The sequence below is a fragment of the Corythoichthys intestinalis genome, chromosome 2 (assembly GCF_030265065.1).
Source record: "Corythoichthys intestinalis isolate RoL2023-P3 chromosome 2, ASM3026506v1, whole genome shotgun sequence".
NCBI classification, from domain to species: Eukaryota; Metazoa; Chordata; class Actinopteri; order Syngnathiformes; family Syngnathidae; genus Corythoichthys; species Corythoichthys intestinalis.
This window is the reverse complement of record NC_080396.1, coordinates 55,275,501-55,290,452: the sequence shown is the minus strand read 5'-3', so window position 1 is coordinate 55,290,452 and position 14,952 is coordinate 55,275,501. Positions and strand designations below refer to the sequence as shown.

General features: G+C 40.9%; 1 protein-coding gene across 3 annotated transcripts in view; it reads right to left on the bottom strand.

The window, feature by feature from the left end:
* The window catches only part of LOC130932140 (neuron navigator 1-like), a 118,632-nt gene that overhangs the window by 92,499 nt on the left and 11,181 nt on the right, over positions 1-14,952 (bottom strand). The gene's annotated exons all lie outside the window — the stretch shown is intronic.

Genomic DNA, 14,952 nt, shown 5'->3' with positions numbered 1-14,952 from the left:
CAATGGGGCTGCCGGAACAAAATGCAGTGCTCACTGTCCGCCCTCTACGTTTGCACCTCTGCTCGGTGCATCCCCTCCTGCTTGTGAGGCAGGCAACAGCCAACTGACAGGAGAAACAATCGCAACAGCAGCAACACCCCCTTTTTTCCTCTCTCTCCTCCCTCTGCTTCTCCCTTGCTCACTGGTTTGCTAAACCTACCCCCGCTGGCTCATTCACCCGCCTTCGTCCTATGCTAGCCTTCCCTCTATCTTCTTGTCTCTTACTCACCCTCCTCCCAGTGGCTGATTCATTGGTCCCTCGCTTCCCTTTTCCCTGTAGTTTATTCCCTCCACACTTTAATTACATATATATTTTTTTTTATATTATTTTATAATTACATGATAATAGATTTAGATAATAGATTTATCTAATAAATTGACTTTCAATATAATTTCAAATCAAACTGAAATCTCTCTCAGACACACGCTTTCAGTCCCTCTCAAACTACAGCTGCTGTGCTATGCAGCTATATAGGGTTTAACAGTAAATAGCAAGCATCGAAATTAGACTTCTCCATCTCTGTGAGAAAACAACAGAACTCCTTTTCTTTCATGAATGCCTTGAAACTGAGCTTTGTTATTATCGTTTAGTGATCACATGCAGTTCAGTCAGCTGACCAGTGTGTGATGGCAATGCTGCTCAATGTCAAATATGGCCACCAGAATGAAACACCCCACCCCCAGCATATACATGCATATCCAAACCATCATCATCACATTTGCTGTTCTATTCACTCATTCACGTTCAGACTTTGTTAAGTATGTTAACCATAGGAAGCCCACCCATAATTATCGTGAATCATTGGACTGTAGGTTTGAAAGGACATTAGGCAATCCCAAATGCTCAAGGATGGCCAGACTTATAGCCTTTTGCTTTAATTAGCAGCCAACAGCCCTGAAATAATCAGCATAACCACCACCTGCATTAGATCAACTATCCACTAATTGACATTTACTTCCTTCCACGCCATCCTTCATCCAAATCCACACTACAATTCCCATATTGGATGCAGAGGCCACTAAACATGTCTACACATTCTAATCCATTTTCCTGCACAACCACTTTGTTAAACTGTTGCTTTAAAACAAGCTCAAGTGCATGTGTGGGTGCTGGCACAGATAATGTATCTTGGTCTGCAATCCTCTCGAATGTGCGTGTAATGTGTGGACTCTCTATGCGTGGGTCTGTCTCTCCCAGTGTGTCACATTGATGAGACAAGACCAAAGAAGTCCCCGTCTAGGGATTCAGTAGTGCCCTGTCCTGTTCAAATGCAACACTTCATTCCACTGGACATCCCATCTCGAGAAACGTCAGACCTTCAGCTTCAGATGTGAAAAATATACTCCTGAGTCCTCTTCTGACATTGGATAAATTAAGATTAGATAGAGAGCAATCAGCAGAGAAACACCATCCATTCCATTAGGGATGATAATGATAGGAAAGGATAAACTTGTATCATATAAAGAAATCAATCAAGCTGATTACAGGAAACAATATGCAACCAGTCTCCTGATAGGTCTGAGCTTGGCTGTTTTGCATAATAAAAGCCCTTTTTATCTTTCCAAAATTCCAACATATTGTGAACCTGGACGTTGTCCTTTGAATTTAACGCTGCATCTTCCACTCTTCTCGGAAAATAAAAAAAAAAACTTTTACAATATTGGAGTGTTTGTTTAACCCTGATAGAGCCAATTTTCTATTATAAAAACATGCACGTACCACAAACCCAGACACCATAAAGGTTTGAAGTAAGATGTCACTCATGTTAGACGAGAGGCTAGAGATCTCTGTTCCCATTAATTAACACCCGTTTGATGCAAATGAAGCAACTATTTCTTTCACACCAGACACATCTGAGCATGGCTTTGCAGACTGATTTGGGCAGTGAACATGAGGGCACAGTCAATGCTCGAACAGTCACAGCCCTTTACTTAACAGTGAAAAGGAAAAAAAATGGATGCACAGAATCAGGGAAAAATGTCTATGATACAAATTTGAGATTTGGACAGGCAATTCTGCTGGGTGAGTGATGTGATTTGGGGTAAATAGCTGCTGTACATTTGCACTTATACCTCCCTGATGACAGGTTAAGGTTTGCACACAAGGCAGGATTGTATGTTACACGAGGCAGGCACACATATTGAGACACACAGCACTGCCTGTCCAGAGTATGCAACCTACCTGAGCAATCTGGCTTGACATCAGAGAAGCTGGGGCAGTTTGAGTGCGTGATGGAAGCCAGCACTCAGCGTTTGACTTTTTGAATTGATCACTTATCACATACACATTTGGCATCTTTGAGAAATGTGTGTTTGTGTGGAGTATGAAGGCTGACCACCAGCTAAAACCTTGGGAAATTGGCTCAGACTAGAGGAAAAAACTTCTACACATACACTCAAATGCTTGAAACACCTTTAAGCCCAGGTAAACAGAGACACAAGGCTGAATGGGTAGATTGAAATCACCACGTGAAGTGCATTATATAGCACGGAGTAGTGACAAGCATTTGGGAAATTGGTGGAAAGTCGCACTATTATTATACAGTATTTGCATTTTCATCTCAGAACCGTTGGAAACAGATTTGCTACTACAAAATACAGTATATTTTAACAATATATTGATGTGCAGTCAGAATTCAAGCAGGCATTGTCAAGGTCGACAAGTTAGTTTTTCTATTTTCCCCCTAGTTTTCTACATTTCTTTTCATTGGCATAAACGGTTCAGGTTGACTAATCACTGATCATTGGTTGTTGGTCAATTTACTCATTTTCGACGTGCCGTCCCCTGCTGTTATCAGACCTTACCACTCTGCGGAGCAGTGAAGTGTCCTGCCGACAAGTGTTCGTACAGCTTCATAGCTCCAAGGGTACATAAAAAAAGCTGCTTCTGGATGACTACAGCGGTTAGTGATTTTTTGTAGTTGTTGTTGTCAAAATGTCTGATAAAACACAGGTAACAAGCGTGAGATAATGAAGAGTTTTTGCAAATCAACATCAACATTTTGTGTCTCATCAGAACTGATTCTCCTCCTGGCCATCTTTGTAGGGTCTATTTGGATTCCTGTGTAATTCTGGATATAGTAGATAAACTTAGGGATTTAATCATTTTTTATTTGTTTTGTTGCCCAGAAATGTGATGTATACAGTGAATCACAAAAGTGAGAACACCTCTCCCATTTCTGCTGATATTTAAGTATATCTTTTCATGGGACAATACTGACAAAATCACACTTTGACACAATGAAAAGTAGTCTGTGTGCAGCTTATATAATAGAGTTAATTCATATTCCCCTCAAAATAACTCAAAATATAGCCATTAATATCTAAACCCCTGGCAAAAAAGTGAGTACACCCCTTAGAAACTACATCCCTAAATGTCCAAATTGAGTACTCCTTGTCATTTTCCCTCCAAAATGTCATGTGACTCGTTAGTGTTACTAGGTCCAGGTGTGCATAGGGAGCAATTGTGTTCAAATTTGTAGTACAGCTCTCACACTCTCTCATTCTGGTTACTGAAAGTTCCAACATGGCACTACATGGTAAAGAACTCTCTGAGGATCTTAAAAGACGTATTGTTGCGTTACATGAAGATGGCCAAGGCTACAAGAAGATTGCCAACACCCTGAAACTGAGCCGAAGCACAGTGGCTAAGATCATTCAGCGTTTTAAAAGAGCAGGGTCCACTCAGAACAGGCCTCGGGTATAAGATATATATAAGAATAAGAATGTGTATAAGATTATTCATTATTTTTGTTTTTTATTCAATTGGGTTGCGAAATAAGGCCTTCTTGTGGCCATGATGTTTTGAATTTTCAGTTTTTGTCTTTTAATTTTTTGGAAAATAATAAAAATATAGAGGAAAAAAAAAAAGAACAGGCCTCGGGTTGTTAGTCCAAAGAAGCTGAGTGCACGTGCTGAGAGTCACATCCAAATACTTTCTTTGAAAGATTGTCGCAGGAGTGCTGTCTGCATTGCTGCAGAGATTGAAGAGTTATGGGGTCAGCCTGTTAGTGCTCAGACCATACGCCGCACTCTACATCAAATTGGTGTGCATTGCTGTCACCCCAGGAGGAAGCCTCTTCTGAAGACGGTACACAAGAAAGCCCGCAAACAGTTTGCTGAAAACATGTCAACAAAGCACATGGATTACTAGAACCATGTCCGATGGTCTGATGAGACTTAGATTAGTTTGTTTGGTTCTGATGGTCTCAAGCAAGTGTGGCGGCGACCAGGTGAGGAGTATAAAGATAAGTGTGTCATGCCTACAGTCAAGCATGGTGGTGGGAATGTCATGGTCTGGGGCTGCGTGAGTGCTGCAGGTGTTGTAGGGTTACATTCAATTGAGGGAAACATGAACCCCAACATGTACTGTGAAATACTGCAGCAGAGCATCATCCCCTCCCTCCAGAAACTGGGTCACAGGGCAGTGTTCCAGCATGACAATGACCCCAAACACACCTCCAAGATGACCACTGCTGTACTGAAGAGACTGAGGGTAAAGGTGATGGACTGGCCAAGCATGTCTCCAGGCTTAAACCCAATACAACATCTTTGGGGGATCCTCAAGCGGAAGGTGGAAGTGTGCAAAGTCTCAAATAACATGGAGGAGTGGAAGAGCATTCCAGTGGCAACCTGTGAAGCTCTGGTCAACTCCATGCTCAGGAGAGTAAAGGCAGTTCTGGATAATAGTGGTGGCCACACAAAATATCGACATTTGACATGTTATTTATGTTAAGATTGACAACTTTCACTAAGTGGTGTATTCACCTTTGTTGCCAGGGGTTTAGATATTAATGGCGATATTTTGAGATATTTTGAGGGGAAAATAAATTAACTCTATTGTATAAGCTGCATACAGACTACTTTTCATTGTGTCAATGTCTAATTTTGTCAGTGTTGTCCGATGAAAAGATATATTTAAATATCAGCAGAAATGTGAGGAGTGTACTCACTTTTGTGATACACTGTATATATATTTATATGGGCATGACAGACTTTTAAAAAACTGTAAACAGGAATTTGTGCTTTTTCATTTCTTAAGGAATCCTCAGTAAAGCATTTGCATAAATCAATTTGAAAACTTTTCTTTAAGTGAATCGCAAAATAAAGAACTGTAGTCAAATTTGGTCATGTGGTTGTTAGGAATACCCAGCGCAACTGGTACTATGCAGATGGTACATGGTCTCGCTTGAATGAAATGAATAATAACATTGACGTTGCGTACACTGGGGGTGTAGAAGTGAGAAGAAAATGACGTTCACAAGTGTGACTCAAGACACATGTCAAGGAAGAAGATTTAGCTTCAAAAGACATTTGATTGGCCACTGAGCAAACGCAGAGCAAGAGAAAGAGGACAGTGTGAGTAACGTCCTTGTGTGTGTGCAAGCTTGAGAAGGAGAGGAAGCATTTAAGACAGAGAGGGGATATCCTGCCTCACAGCATCGCCTCCTACTTCATTTGGTTATGACTGCTAAAGCACAAATGCTCGGGGGTCAACAGGACATCGCAATGAATATCCAGCTATGACACACTGCTACAGCCATATGACTATTGGGGTCCATTTTTAAGGCCAAATACTGAGATAACATACGTACAGGACAGGCTGACGTTAATCTGACTCATGAATGAGGATAGTGATAATACACAGCATGACTCACTGACTTAAACATTTGGGGAATTCAGGCACTTAAAGCCTATCCATGACAATAGAGTGACTGTGTCCAGGAGGCATAATGTGAATCTAACGAAAACAGCATTCTGAAGAGTGATGAATGTCACAAGCTTATTATGAGTCATGGGCAGGGGAAAAAAATACAACTTGTTTTTAAGGGTTTTAAATTGTAGACTTCGATTTGGCTTAGTGTTGACATTCTCACTACACTTCCCTGGGGTGTCCCACAAAGCTGTAATGCTGGTTCTGGTTGCTTGGTTACAGTGTGGTGTGTGTGAGGGTGGATTTGTCACATGATTACTCCACCATAACTTGACTCCCTGCATTGGGAGAGACCCCAGACGTCAAAGGGGTTTTGGAGTGTGCACAAGTTCTCCCTTTTAATCTTACACTCAAATTGAATAACTTTTGAAAAGCACACTATAATATGTTGTCTTGACTTGGTACAGTCATTGTAAGTATTAATACAATATCTTACATATAGTTGTCCTTTAAGTGTTTTGTTTGGGGACATCAAAACAATTAAATACGATATATTTGATAACCCACTGTATCTTTATATTATTTTTTTATTTTTAAATACAGATAGTCCCCGGGATACGAGCGAGTTGCGCTCCTATGCTGGCGACGTAACCCGAATTTCCGCATTAGTCAGAATTGATCCTTTAAACACCCCTAAATACCCGCTAAATCTCAAAATAACTGTCCAAAATCATACATAATACATCATATCAAAGCAGGGGTGGGCAAGCCGGTCCTCGAGGGCCGCAGTGGGTCCTGGTCTTTGTTCCGACTGACCAAGCACAGATAGTATAACCAATGAGGTTTCAGCAGAAATGAGAAGCACCTGACTGCAATTGACTGATTGCACTTGTAAGATAGCAGATTGGTGAAAATGTGTCCTCTTGATGGGTTGCAACAAAAACCCGCACCCACTGCGGCCCTTTGTGGAATAGTTTGCCCACCCCTGTATTGAAGGGTACCACGGATAGAAAGACATGTAGTTCTTAAAAGATAAATGTTAGAACAAGTCATACTAATTTGATATTAAAAACCCCTCTTAATATTTCGTTTTAATAAAATTAGTGAAATTTTAAATAAAAAAAAAAAACTATTAGCTCGCCTTTGTTGTTGATGTCGCGGGGCGGTGGCGTCACATGGCCACGCTGCCGCACTTCCATTGTGATTCAAGTTCATTTGAGTGTTGTCGTCACAACAAAACAAGATAATGGCTGCAAGCATCATAGTTTGTATATTGTGACTAAATAATGCTATCCAGTTGTATTTGTTGAGCTAAACGAGTTGCTAAAATGTTTAAATAGAGTTTGACGAAGTTTTATGTGTATTTTGCATATCGTTTGTTTGTTAGCGCTGCTACTAGTCGCTAATCTCCTAGTGCTCCTCAATTTGTTTTATCCCACGGACACATCGGAGAATCGATCCTAGGCTGGTTCGGCTCTCCTAGTGCTCCTTAATTTGTTTTATCCCACGATTTAACAGGTCGTGGATTAAAACTACTCTACTCTCCTCTCTAGCTCTATCTTGCTAGCCTAGCTTATCCGAGCTATGGCTAGCCCTCTGCCTTCTTCCTCCCGTCTTTTCTGCTCAGTGTGCTGTATGTATAGCGAGCACCCTGGCTCCTTCGTCGAGGACAGTAGTAGCTGTAGGAAGTGTAGCTTAGTCTCAGGGTTGGAGACCAGGGTTTTTGAGCTAGAAGCACGGCTCTGCACTCTAGAGACGAAAGCTAGTCCTAGCTATAGCCAGGTAGTGGCAGGGCCCGCAGGTCGTGCTTGCAGTAGTAGGATTGCTAGCGCAGTTAGCCCCCCAGCGAGCCCCGTACAGCCGGGGGGAAATTAAGGACGGATTTGTGACTGTACGGGGGAAGCGCAGTGGTAAACGCACAACCTTAGTGCACCAGCAGCTTCACGTCAGCAATAGGTTTGCCCCCCTCAGCGACACACCGGCTGAACCAGACACTCTCGTAATTGGAAGCTCCATAGTTAGAGACGTGAAGCACCCGGCGGTGTCTGTCAGGTGTTACCCAGGGGCCTGAGTCGGTGACATCGAAGGAAACCTCAGGCTCTTAAAGCAGAGTAGGAAGAGGTTCCGCCGTATCGTGATTCACGCAGGCGGTAACGACGCCCGGCGGAGACAGTCTGAGGTGCTTAAATTAAACGTAGCCACGGTGTGTGAACTTGCTAAATCGATGGCGGACACCGTAGTTTTCTCTGGTCCTCTGCCTAATTTGGTCAATGATGAGATGTACTCTAGATTCTCATCATTTAACCGCTGGTTGTCTAGATGGTGCCCAGAAAACGATATAGTCTTTGTTGATAACTGGCACGCGTTTTGGGGCAAGCCCGGGCTCATGCGCCGAGACGGCATTCATCCGACTTGGGACGGTGCTGCTCTCTTAACTCGAAATTTGGCCGCCAAACTAAGTCTCCCAAAGTGACACTTCAGAGTGGGGGCCCGGGCGCAGTGTTGTAGTGTAAAACACAACTCTGTCAGTAGTGACCACTCGCCTCTTTCCGAGCTGTCACAAATCCAAAATTCAGGACAGAAGATAGAGACTGTGTCCGTGCCTCGTATAGTGAACAGGGGAAAACAGAGTACTATAGGAACGAGACCAAAGAATTTAATACATATAGTCCCTGATAGCAGTGAAAATAAAATAGCTTGTAATAAATATATAAGATGCGGATTATTAAACATCAGGTCAATCTCGCCCAAATCTCTGTTAGTTAATGACTTAATTGGGGATTATAATATTCATATTTTGGCCCTGACTGAAACTTGGGTTCAGCAGGATGACTTTGTTAGACTTAATGAATCCACACCCCCAAGTCACGTGAATTTTCACACAGCTAGAAGCACGGGCCGTGGAGGGGGGGTGGCAGTAATATCACACTCTTGTTTAGGTATGAGCCCAAAAAATAAAGCTAATTACATTTATAACTCCTTTGAAAGTCTAGCACTATCAATTATAGACGCTAACTGGAAGAACCAAAAACCAATTCTTTTCATAGTGGTTTACCGTCCCCCTGGTCCCTACTCACAGTTTTTGTTAGATTTCTCTGACTTTTTATCTAGTACTTTGCTAAGCTGGGATAGAATTATAATTGTAGGGGATTTTAATATACATGTTGACGATGAAGGTGACTCCCTTGGTAAGGCCTTTAATGACCTACTAGATGGGACTGGCTTCATTCAAAATGTAAATAAACCAACTCATAGTCACAAGCACACCCTGGACTTGATTTTAACATACGGTACGGAGATTAGTGATCTTAGTGTCCATCCCCACAACCCCGTACTGTCTGATCATTTTCTAATTACCTTTCAGTTTGTGCTTCAAGATAATCCGCCACTAGTGACTAGAACTCAGATGAAAAGGACATTAGGTGATCACTCTGTTTCAGAGTATAAACAGATAATTCAGCCTATATTTGCCTCCATGTCATCTAATTATGAAGGAATGATGCCCGGCCTTGCTGTTAATGACGAGTTTGTTGATCGTGTTCTGTTTACGTTTCGTACCACCCTCGATGTCGTCGCTCCCTCCAAATTAAAGTTTGTCAAGCCAAGACGAGCCTCTCCCTGGTATAATGCTGAAACACGCTCTCTTAAACAATCGACACGTAAATTAGAAAGACTTTGGCGCCGTTCCAACACAGAGCACACCCTCTCTGCCTGGAAACACAGCTTAGTGACATATAAGCAGGCCTTGCGTACGGCTAAAACCAGATATTACTCATCCTTAATAGAGGAAAACAAAAATAATCCTAGGTTTCTGTTCAGCACTGTAGCAAGGCTGACAAACAGTCACACCTCAATAGAACCTTATATCCCAACCACCCTTAGCTGTGATGACTTCCTAAAATTTTTTAACAATAAAATCGCAACTATTAGAAATAAAATAAATGAATCATTTCCAGTTATTAGGTCTGATAAAGTGCAGACAAAGAATTCGGAATCTCCTATAAAACCCTCTAAAATATTAAATAACTTTACCAATGTAGACCAAATTGATGTAATTTCAATTATAATGTCCTCCAAACCATCAACGTGCCTCCTCGACCCAATCCCAACCAAACTTTTTAAAGAGACCCTGCCTCTAACTATTGACACTATCTTAAATATAATAAATACCTCATTAGTTACTGGCTACGTGCCGCAGTCCTTTAAATATGCAGTTATTAAACCGCTCTTGAAAAAACCTACTCTTGATCCTGATATTTTGGCCAATCATAGACCTATTTCTAACTTACCATTTCTCTCCAAAGTCCTTGAAAGAGTGGTAATTAAACAGCTCTGTCAGCACCTTCAGGACAATAGTTTATTTGAACAGTTCCAGTCTGGCTTTCGAGCTCATCATAGCACTGAAACCGCATTAGTTAAAGTAACTAATGACTTGTTACTTGCCGCTGACGTTGGATTAGTCTCAATCCTGGTTCTGCTGGACCTGAGCGCAGCCTTTGACACAATCGACCATAATATCTTATTGCAGAGATTAGAACGTGACATAGGCATTAGAGGAGCAGCCCTATGCTGGTTTAAATCATATTTATCTAATAGGTACCAGTTTGTCAATGTAAACCAGCAATCATCATCGTACTCTAGAGTTAGTTATGGTGTGCCGCAAGGATCTGTCCTCGGGCCCATCTTGTTTACGCTGTATATGCTTCCTCTAGGTAATATCATCAGAAAACATAGCATTAACTTTCACTGTTACGCTGACGACACACAACTGTATTTATCAATTAAACCTGAGCAGGTCAGGCAAGTAGAAAAACTAAGCGCCTGCGTCCGAGATATAAATACCTGGATGAGCACTAACTATCTTCTACTTAACCCTGAAAAGACAGAAGTCCTTATAATAGGCCCGAAAAGTGCTAGAGACTCTTTATCTGCCCAGATAGTCACTCTGGACAATGTAAGTGTAGCCTCCAGCGCCACAGTTAAAAACCTAGGAGTTTTATTTGACCCTGACTTATCGTTTAAAGCACACATTAAACAAACCTGTAGAACGGCTTTCTTTCACCTGCGCAACATTGCCAAAATTAGAAATATTTTATCTAAAAGCGATGCAGAAAAATTAATTCATGCGTTCGTTACATCGAGATTGGATTACTGTAACTCCCTACTTGCAGCTTGTCCTAAAAACTCTCTAAAAGGTCTTCAGCTAGTCCAAAACGCAGCAGCAAGACTTTTAACAGGAACCAATAGAAGAGAGCACATCACCCCTGTGCTCCAGGCACTTCACTGGCTTCCAGTCGAGTTTAGAATTAAATTTAAAATACTCCTTCTTACATTTAAGACCATTAATGGGTTGGGGCCATCTTATCTCACCGATGCTCTCGTTCCATACCGCCCCAACAGAACACTCCGATCTCAGAATGCAGGTCTACTGGTAGTTCCCAGGGTTTATAAAAGTACTGTCGGAGCTAGAGCCTTTAGCCACCAAGCCCCTGTTTTATGGAATCAGCTTCCAGCTAGTATTAAAGAAGCCGAGACAGTCTGCACATTTAAGATTAGATTAAAAACGTTCCTATTCGACAAAGCTTATGGTTAGGCTAGTTGAAGTCGGAGTAGACTCACAGTTTAGTTTAAGCTGCACTAGAAGCTATAATGCTGGGGGCAGTACAGCCGCTGAGTTCTATCTCCTTTTCTTACTCTACCTACCACTTGTCTTACTTTATTTCTATTTTCCAATGTTAATATCTAGTTGTCTAGTCTCTTCATCACTAGTCACCCGGTGTCCCCTTTCCCCCCTCCCCTCTGGGGAGGGGCTATTTTTCAGCTGCAGCCTCCTGACTGTCCGGACCCCTGGCTGGATTGACGTCCTCGCTGCTACCCCCGTCTCATCTGACCAGAGGGACCTCTTCTTGCTCCTTTACTCCACTGTATTTTTACGGACTACAATTTCGCTTGCTAATTCCCATTAGCCGTTCTGGGGTTCCTGTCTATCCGTCCTGGGAGTGGATCTCTCCTGACTGTGGTACTCCCCAAGGTTTCTCATTTTTCTCCCAATTGACTCTGGAGTTTTTGGAGTTTTTCCTTGCCGGCATGGAGGGTCTTAAGGATAGGGGATACCCAGGACTTGAACTGTATCTATTCATCTTTGTTGCTTCATTTCTAATTGTGTATCATATTGCCTCTGTAAAGCCCTTTGAGACCTCTGTTGTGATTGAGGGCTATACAAATTGAATTGAATTGAATTGAATTGAATTGAATTGAATTGAATCTATTTTGATTGTGAATTTGTGAATGCTAGTTCTCTTTGCATTGTTGTTTAACTGTGTGCGAATAGGGCCTCATTAATACAGATTGAAGCACTTTTCTTTTTGTGAACATTATTTTTTGAGAGATATGAATATTATTTTAGTTGTACGATATGATACGATGCTTACGATGCTTACGCCAATAAACAGCACAGTGCGAGCTACGAATCTGAATGCCTGTGTCCACTCTCCTTTCTTTCTGCCTTACACCCCACTGTGGATTAAAGGAAAACTACGGCGTCAGTCGAGGGACAAAAAGCACTAATTGGCTTGATCCCTAATTAATGTAAAACTAGCCATTGATAACTGGTGGCATATTTAAATCACTATCTACATGATTAACTCATTTGCTCCCAAAGACGTATAAATACTTTCTATTTTTAATTGCTTCAGTGTCCCAAAAACGTATTTATACATTTTTTGCCTTTTTTTTTTTTTTTTTGGACAAGAGACATCTATAGGTCCCTATGTATCTAAGATACAATGCACAAAGCTCAAAACCCATTTTAAAGCAAAAAAAACAAACAAACAAAAAAAACTGGCCACTGGAGGTCAGTAGTGCATTTGGTAAGAACTCATCTCGGGCCAAGAAAGGAAGTGAAGAAAAATAGTCAGTAAACGGAAGTTGGAGGAATCTTGTGAAGACGCATGAGAATTTGAGAAAAATGTGGAGAACGAGCGGGAAAAAAAAGGCAAACGACACTGGAGGTGTTTTGAAAAGAAAACGAAACCATCGTCAAAGAAAGATTCAAAAAATCTATCTTGATGAGAGAGATGGTGACGTCCACAACAGCGTCAGGTTCCACTCGCGTTCTGCGGAGCTCACGTTGCGTTACTCCTTAGCCCGAGGTTGAAACCAACGATGAAGATGATGAAAAAAGTGTGACTGATCTTGATTCGGACTCATCAGATTATCCACGGCAGCAGCCAGAGCCTTCTCCGTTGTTATGTGCGCAAATAGTTCAACAGTTCAATAGTTTAGTTATGTGTAAATAAATTGTTACTGTCCGATCAAAAGCTCTATTTGTCTTGTTGTTTGTTATTTTGCAGTACGAAAACATTATTCAGTTGTTTGGGATGTCACAAGCTAAAAATAGCTGTGTTAAAGTCAAAGTTATGTTTGAAATGTATGCTTTCAAAAAAAGCTCACTTTCTCTGTTTTTTCATCAGAAATTGGAAAATTGCTCAAACTGAGCTATTTTCTAATGCTGATTTCTAAAGAACGGAAAAAGAGATGAACTTTTTTTGCTGCTGAAAGAAGAGAGTTTAATCTTTCTTTTGGTGGGTTCCATGTTTATATAGCAATAGAGAGAATTTTCTGTGGGCCTTGCAAAATCAGTCAAAATACAGTAAAACAGCTGGGAGCGAAGGGCTTTGCTCTGGTTAAAATGGCTGGGAGTGAATAAGTTAATATACTATATATATATACAGTATGCAGTATATATATATTTTTTTTCTAAAAGAGTGACACGTGGAATTCCCGTGGCGTGGCCATGCGATGTACCGCCAACAACAATGGCGACCTACTAGTTGAAATAATTTTACAAATTTTATTGAAACGAAAAGATTAAGAGGGGTGTTAATATCAAATTATTATAACTCGTACTAAGATTTATATTTTAAGAACTGCATGTCCTTCTATCCGTGATTCCCTTTAATAAAATAAAGTGAAAAAATAAGATATTGTACTTACAGTCACATATGTCGGGTACGTCGTAACCCTGGGACTACAAGTTGTCATCACTAAAATGACAATTACAACAACATAGTCTACTCAACATTTTCAGTATTTTACTATTTATGTTTGGAAGGGCTGATTTTAGTACAGATTACCATAAAGTCAGGTCCTCATCAGTAACAATATGATTTGATTAATACCTGGGTTGTGTGTGCATGCGTGAGCACGCACTTATGTCAGTTTTCCATGCATATGTTCAAGACTGATATCTTTGAGAAGGGACCAGAAGTAAATTATTACCCATGTGAGCATCCAAGAGTCTAAGATATGGAAAGACAATTCATGTGCTGGAAACGGATACAATCCACCTAACATTTGTCTTTCAAAACACCATCTGTGAATGATCCGACATTCATCAAATGTATTTCACTCACACACGCACACATACACCCCTAAACACAGGCACACAGCCACACGCAAACACATACATTCTGCACACTATCTCTGGAGAATGGCAAGGTCAGTAGGACTGGGGCCTAATTGAAAGACCATATGGTGCTCCAGCCACATTTAATGTCCATGTATCCATTAGGGTCACAAGATGATGAAAAAGGTTATGTTACCACTGATTTGAATGTAAGCAGATATAGAAATCATTTTGGTGAATGACTTTGTTTTTGAGGTCATGTTTGGGGTAGTTTTCAATCAGAACATACATTACTGAATTTGTCATTTGACATCAATATTTCCATTCATCCGCTTGACCCTCTTTTCATCTTAGTTTCTTTTCCTTTCATTCAAATGCACTCTTCGTCTCCCTCCCTTCCAGTGCTGTATATTACCGTTGATGCAGTCTCAGCCCTACTAAAGTTTAGCCCTAATGCTGCCTGTGACTGCTCTTAAAATACTAAAATGCCTTTCAAACACCAGTGAAGGATCAATTACAAGATCAAAATCATCAAGCGAACACAGCATGAGGCCTTAGAAAAATTGTACAAGAGTTTCCATGCACTTTTTCCCAACCAGTTACAGGGCTATTTTTTTGTTGTTGTTGCCAGAATTAGAATTTTTTTTTCAGTCATCACATTGGTAATTTAACATAGAAATACAGTAAGTGCAACCCTGGAAAATAACTAATCATTACAATTGAACATCATTTTTGCCATTTCTGAGAATACAAGCATATTTATTTTAGCAAGGCTTTTTTGAATCCATATTATATACTGCATAATGTTATACAGTAGGCTGAATGATTAAACACTCTTGTACCAAATGGCAGA